Raw genomic sequence first — 7,606 nt, 5'->3', positions numbered from 1 at the left:
CGTTTGTGAGTGAAATCTGCGTGGTGCATTCACGGACAGCTTCTCATTTGTGAACCTTCCTGCATTCGTGAGAGAAATCGGTGTGCTGAATTTTGAGACTCTCCTAACGTCGCAGGTCAACAAACGTCACCATTGGCAAATGAACCTGTCAATCAAATATATGCTTCTGCCAGGGCTGTTCGCTTTCAGCCAATCATATGGCTCTGCTGTGCGCATGCGCATTGCAGTTCACACGGCAGAGCGGGATAGACCGGTCACAATCTGTGAGTAATAGTTTTATCTTATTCCCTCGTTGTAATTTATGCAATGTTATAGAATTATGAGTAGAAGTATTCTTCATGGTCAAGTAAAATGTTTTATGTTAAATTCAGTCCAGACGTTACGTGAAGTCTGGTCCATTCTTCATCTAGTTTAACATCAAGCTAAACTCAAGTGAACATTTGTTTAGTTAGCGTGTCTAGGTACCATTTTTTTAGGCCACGGTTGTCAAACTCAAGCCCTTGGTCTATTTTTATTTGCCCCCCGAAATCAAATATCAAATATATAATATTAAACTGGCCCGCCGGGCGATTTTGCTGATAAGACTACTAATCCCATAGTGCTTTGCGGCGTTAGCGCGCGAGACGAAGCAAGCCCTCTTTTATGTTTACGATCATTAGCATCCAGTCAGCGTGTGCGGCGTTACCCTCAGTCTTAAACAACTGAATATACTCCTCTAAGCGCCCAGTTTACTCAGCGAGTTTCCGACTTTGAACGCCTAGAAAGAAGGTATCTGGCTGGAACAAGTGACCATCAGAGTGGAGCGAACTGAGCTTGAAACAGTTAATTGTCATGCACTTTTTCTGCTCCAAAGCATGAACGTTAATAACTGAGATATTTTCATAGAAGATAATTGCTATTTTTGGTTTTCACAGATCTTAACTTATTTAATTATCCAACATGTTATTGTATGGCTGTTGTACCTTTCATTTGGTAATTGATTGTTTTGGCCCCTATAAAAATGTGTCATATGAGAGTGTTTGTGCTCGAATTACATAGATCATGTACCTGAAGGTAGCTGACAACAACCGGGCAGACACCCACCTTGCCTTCTTCAGTGAAGCTGTGAATGAGCATGGCTTTCCTCTGAGGTATTCATGTTATTCCCAACTTTACCCTCTGTTACCCTGTTACAAATCTGCTTTTGCCTAAAGTGTGTTATTGACCAAAAATAACATGCCATTTGAGGTCATATAGTAAAATCTATTGGGGGGGGGGGGGGGGGGTGAACATTTCCCTCTTTCAAAAAAAATTTCCCCAGCAGAGGGTTAATAATGCCACATTGTTTATTGTTTACTCACTTAGTAGCAAGGTACATAAGGACATTTCTGTGAGACTCAAATTGATGTAGATTGTTATAGATGTGCATTAAAAATGTTTGAAGCAAGATTCTAATGTTTTTTTTTTTTCATGGTGAGAGGAGATCATGGCGGAGAAAATGTAGGTGTTGCAGAATTAATGTTCTCAGTTCGTGGAACTGACACCAACAGCTTCATTGCAGGAAAAAGTGTACACAATCAACGGTGAGTTTAACCTAATTTGGAAGCTTTGTGTCTGTGCGCGCATGCCTGTGCCTGTTGACCTGCCCAGGGTGTACCCTTCGTCTCACACTTTGACTGCTAGAGATAGGCACCAGTCCTCCTGCAACCATTCAAGACATAACTCAAGTTGAAAACAGATGTATGGACATGTTAATGTGTGTGTATATTATAATTTTCTTTTATTTAATCCCCCTCCAAATCCAGGATCGAGCACCTCTGGCGTGATGTCTTCATGAGTGTTACTGGTTTATATTACAACATCCTGCACTCTCTGGAAGACCAAGACTTGCTCGACATCAGTAACATCCTTCACCTGTTTTGTTGCCACTATATTGTCTCGCATCCAGGCCAGCCTGGATGTCTTTAGAGATGCGTGGGACAACCATCCAATCAGGACAGAGGAAAACATGACACCAAATCAGCTGTGGCATCTGGGCCAGGCTCTGAATCCTGTTTCTGATCCAGGGGCAAATGTATGTTCTGTTAAAATGACTGATCACATGTCAAGTTGATCCTTAACTATAAATCAAATGTTCAACACTTTGATAATCTACCTCTGCACTATGCTTCTTGGATTCAAGACAAAATGGCTATTGAAATTACGGTTCTGTTTGTGTGCACCTCTACTGAAGTGGACACTGTCAACTATAATGTCATGACATTACAAAGTCATGACACATCTTCAAGTTCAAAATGCAAGGCATTAGACCTTCCAGATGTGATATTCTCACTGCTATTTTAACATAAAAGTAGCCTATTAATTAAAAAAATAATAATTTATGAAATAATGGAGATGCTAGGTTCTGCCTGACATCATTGATGTTAAGTAATTGTTAAAAGGTCATGATAGGGCTTTATTAAATGTGTTTTCTTGAGATTCATTATGCACAATGCTCATACACACTTTCTTTTTCCAGGGTATACCGATACCAGAGATTGAATGGGAGGAGAATGGATACATGACTGAACCTCATCCTGGGATCAGTGTCCCTGTACTGGACAGTCCTCTTTCAGATCATGAAATGTTGGAACTGCAGGACAACATAATCCGTTGCAACATTCAGACTCTTGGGAGTAGACACATATCTTCACACTGTCCAGTATGTTGAGAACTTACTTGAGGCTAGATGATTACATGTGTGAAGAAGGAAGGAGAGAGAAGGTAGGGAGTTAGGAAGAAAGAAAACAATTAATGAGACAGGAAGGAAGGAAGTTAAAAAGTGAAGGAGTGGTCCATTTTAAGGTTAATGTACTGTATATTGTTATTCAAGGGATTTGCCGTCGTAACAATGAAATGCTAAAGGATAGACCCCAAAATAGATTTCTAAATTCATTTATAGTTGTGTATTTCCCTTAAAGGCTTTATCAGCCTGATTTATTTTAGACCAGGAATGTATTTGAAAAGGCTGCTGTCCACTTCATCTATGCTACAGTTCTTCAAAATGTAGATGTTCTATCATTGCTAGTGTTGGTTTAGTAACATACATCTTCCTGTGTATCCAGCTCTAATAAAAACATTTAAAGGTGAAGCACCTAATTATCAGGAGATCCATCTCTTTTTACATGTTATTGTTTGAATTTTGTCTCGTTTCATAACTTTTGCTCAACATTTAAGGGGAACTGTGTTACCCTGCGATCATCTTCATTACACTTGAAAACTTGTACTATACCTCCGTCCGTCTACTTATTAAATGGAATAACATGACAAGATTCTGTCTACAGTTTTTTTGATCAAGGGATGATTAGGTGTTGTGAGAATATTCTCTATGCTACTGAGTCTGTGTTAAATTGCAACTGGACACACATACCCACACACAGTTTGTTCATTTGTTCTCAGAATGAGAATAATGTCTTTTACAATTAAAAAGTTTCTTGATGTCACTGAAGGCTGTGTTAGAAATATATGCAGCTCATTAAAAGGAAAAGTAACTGATGTAACCAAAAGCCTGAACACAGGAGAATATAGACACCTGCCAAGATAAAGAGCTGGAGCTTTTGCTCCTTTTCAGAGTCACTCCCATGGAATAGGCCTGATGATTTACTAGCTTCTCTTACCTTCTCTGCAGACAATGTTTAATATGAGCTTCAAGAGGTCTCTGCCCCTAACGGGGTTTGCTTTCACTTAGTAAAAATGCATAATTTTTCTGAATAAGATTATTAAGAGGCCACCCATAGGGTGGAGCGTTGGTAATGTAATGTAACCGGTTAGATTTGTGTCCGACTTGACGCCGACTTGCTCTGACATCATGCATACGTAGGCAACGATAACCACTTGAGATCAAGGCGGCCGCAGATTTTGGAGCAAGGCGCTGCAGCTGCTCTCCCTCGGCTGCAAAACCTAGAGGATGACGGGAAACGCCTGGCTCTCACCTGATCTAAGATCTGATTGGTTCATATTTTGATCCAAACATCCGGTGGTAGAACATGAAATGTTAGTTGTTCACATGTATTCTGTAAATCATGTAACGTTAATTATGACAACTATATAGGCCATAAAGAAATGTGTTTTGTGTTCTTTTGTCATGTTTCCTATGAGCACACTAAACCTACAGCTGATAACCTTTACTTATTATTACAGTCAAGTTTTCATATACAATATATGATATCCACAAGCACGTGAGGATGTGTTTCAGCTGCTAACAGGCACCAGAATTAAAATTGAAAATTAAACAAGTGTGAACGCTAACGCGATATCTTCATCCACCGTCACCCCCGAGCTACACATGCAGGAAATTGTGTCTGACTTATGCGCACAGCAGATCTGTTCGGCAGGGGCGGATTTAGCAATTTGGGGGCCCAAGGCGAACACAGACATGGGGCCTCTTACACTAAATTTTCGACAATCTTACCTTTAACTGGATTTGCGAAAATCTACCCTCTTCTGACACGATTTATTTTCACTTTTTATTAGTCCTCCTCTTTTTTCCTGTTTTTCTCTCCCTTTGAGTGCTTTCTTCTTCCTGTCAGTGCTCCTGCTTTTGCCTTTGTTATTTTATTTCTATTTTCCATTTTGGTTTATGTTTTCCTCCCTTTAAACATTTTCCATTGTCTTTCCTTTCTGCCTCCTTTTGATGTTTACATCGAGAAACGACGTCACTTTCAGAAGTGAAAATAAAAGCTTTTATGAAGCATGCTGCTTCTTTCTCTTATTGGAGCCACTAGGATAACTCCATTTCATGCTTCATGTTTTACTATTGCTTTGAGTTTGTTACGAACGCTCCCACCTCTCTTATTCTTCTTATTTGTGGTCTTATGGCACTTGGCAAACAACAATTTGGTGCATTACAGCCACCAACTGGATTGGAGTGGAATGACTACCAATCACTTCCTGTTTGTGCATCGCCTTCTTAATAACTCTCTTATGACCATAATTATAACAGGGCCGCCTGGTATGTTTTTAATCTTATGGCTGTAAAATTGTAATAAAAAGTACAAAGTGTGTGTAACTCTCTCCTTTTTGAGAACAACCTCAGCTTTCAGTGTATGGTTTGTATTTAGAATTTATTTCTAATGAAGCCTTTAAAAATCTGCTTCAAAGTGAAAAAAGCAAAAAACGGATTTGATTTTTTTACATTTCTTACTGAACAGGAACTTCAAAATTACTGGGCAAACAATTTAAACTTTGAACTGAAATGCATCTATTCTTTAAAAAGTTTGAACCTTGGTATAATTTTTAGCTGATTTTAAGACCATTTAGTATTGTTAACTTTCAGACGTTTTTATTTGATGTGGTAGGCCTTGAAGCAGTTTCTCTCCAGCTGCAGGCAGAGTCACACCTCACACTGGGGTTCTTCTCTGGCACACCGTGCACTGCTATACCAGAAACTTTTGTTTTAGCAAAAATAATTATTTATTGTAAAAGGATAAATAATGCTGGAATGATGCTGAATCTTACAATTATCAAATAGTTGAGGGTTGTTCAAATAAAAAAATAAAAAATAAAGACTGAACAAACGTTCATATCCTGGTTCACTGGAGATCTGTCCTTCTTCGTGGTCACTGTCTTCAGATATAAGCCTTCTGGGACACCTAATAGATCGTGTTGATTTTCTTTGAGGTATTTCCATAATTTCATGCTGGTTTTTATGCTAATTAGCTTCCCCGTTCCGTTATCCACTTCCACCGCGCTGTGCTCCGTTTCAATTAGGCTGTACAGCAGGATTTCCCCTCGTAGCGATATTTTCCATAACTCTGATTGCTTCATGCTATAGATCGTTGGAAAGCTGCTTTTATGTACTTTTAGGAACCGTTGGAATTATTTGAATCTGATCAGCCGTTCAAAAGTTATAAAATGGAGCATTTTGGATGACAAACTCAGCACGTCTCTGAATCTGTGTTGTGATTCGTTGCGCTCAAGACAGGGAATCCCGGTGGCTACCGTAATGTATTGTATATGCACGGAAAGCCCCATTTTTAATCTTTTCAGCACTTTTGGAATTTTAATGATATCTTCAAGGGTTCAGGAATTATGGTAATGAGAAGTGCGCATGTCCAATCCCGTCTGCGGCCACAGGTTGGTAATAAGAATATTGTGGCATTAACAGAGGGGTGCCGGCAGTCAGGGCTAGGAGGCCCCCCACCACTAGGGGGCCCCAGGCGGCCGCCTACCTATGCCTAATGGTAAAACTGCCTCTGCTGTTCGGTAACATAAGGAGCCATATGATTGGCTGAAAGCGAACAGCCCTGGCAGAAGCATATATTTGATTGACAGATTCATTAGCCAATGGTGACGTTTGTTGACCTGTGACGCTAGGACAGTCTCAAAATTCAGCACACCGATTTCTCTCACGAATGCAGGAAGGTTCACAAATGAGAAGCTGTCCGTGAATGCACCACACAGATTTCACTCACAAACGCAGAAAGGTTCACAAATGAGAAGCTGTTCGTAAATGCACGTTCAGCAATTCGTATGATCTGAGTTTGTATTACAAGTGTTCTTACAAATTATATTTGTGAACCACAGAGTGTGAACTTCAGAATTAGCGTGTGCATTTGTGTAAAATGTTGCGTGACTTATTTTTTCACATTATATTTATGAGTCAAAGAGTGTGAATTTCCGAATGTGCGTGTGCATTTGTGTTCCTCCGAATTATATTTGTGAAACACAGAATGTGGATTTCCGAATGAACGTGTGCATTTGTGGAAAACGTTGTGTGACTTAATTCTTATTGAGACTGTTCTGGCCTCATACAGTTTGCTCCCTCTCAGTGCACAAATGACCTCTCGCCATGTATATTTTCACTCGCGAGTCCCGTTCACACGCGCGATGTGGACCCAATCCGCGTGCACGGGTTGTGGCACGCCTCTGACGCCATATGTTACCCTCATTTTAAAGTTATTCATTACATTACAATATTACTGATTTTAAAATGTAAGGCATTACACTACTTTTGTATTACTTTAAGTTACTTTCCCCAAAAAAACTTCAACATGAATCTGGTCATGTGACGCTCAGTGAGCTCATGACATATATGTGGAAGGTGATGTGGTGTCTGAGCTAGGATTTCTGTTAAAAACAGATATAATAACAGTGCTTTAAAATGATTGTTTATTCAATAAAAGCAACAACAATCTGTACTCTCAGCGCGCTGCCATCTTATGGGCCAACTGAGCAGGGAGTGAGGTGGTGGGGGCTCCAAGCCTATATTTGCCTTGGTCCCCAAATGCCTTGATACGGCCCTGGATGTGGGACTGACTTCTGGGGTGATCTGATTCTATCACTAGTATAAATATTAAATGCTTATATGTTATTGCTTTTCACTGGTAAAAATGTGTATTAGGGATACATCTACCTACTTTTTTTCTTTTCAAGCACTTTGTTTTGTTTTCTTGATTTTATGTGAATAATTTCCTGCTCTTTCTCTCTCTAACCTTCCTGCATGCTGCATGTTTTCTCCGTCTTCCAGAAAAACTCTTTCCTAAATTTCCAAATTTCCACCTAATCAGCCAAAGGGATCTACCGAATGCAAAAACAGTTTAATAAGCACTGCGCTCCAGCAGTAATGGGTAGAAATCACCGGGGCAGA

At 39.8% G+C, this 7,606-nt stretch overlaps 1 long non-coding RNA gene across 2 annotated transcripts; it reads left to right on the top strand.

Moving 5' to 3' along the window:
- Positions 1 to 1,035: 1,035 nt before the first annotated feature.
- On the top strand, positions 1,036 to 3,290 carry LOC129153507 (uncharacterized). Of its 2 annotated transcripts, none has more exons than XR_011520402.1 (3): positions 1,036 to 1,130; positions 1,928 to 2,053; positions 2,498 to 3,290. It is a non-coding gene; the product is annotated as an uncharacterized lncRNA (long non-coding RNA). The 2 variants fall into 2 exon arrangements; XR_011520403.1 differs by lacking the exon at positions 1,036 to 1,130 and adding an exon at positions 1,262 to 1,562.
- Positions 3,291 to 7,606: the final 4,316 nt, after the last annotated feature.

Source organism: Nothobranchius furzeri, chromosome 4, assembly GCF_043380555.1.
Source record: "Nothobranchius furzeri strain GRZ-AD chromosome 4, NfurGRZ-RIMD1, whole genome shotgun sequence".
Classification (NCBI taxonomy): Eukaryota; Metazoa; Chordata; class Actinopteri; order Cyprinodontiformes; family Nothobranchiidae; genus Nothobranchius; species Nothobranchius furzeri.
Note: the sequence above shows the minus strand (reverse complement) of the source record. Positions and strands in the feature narration are given on the sequence as shown.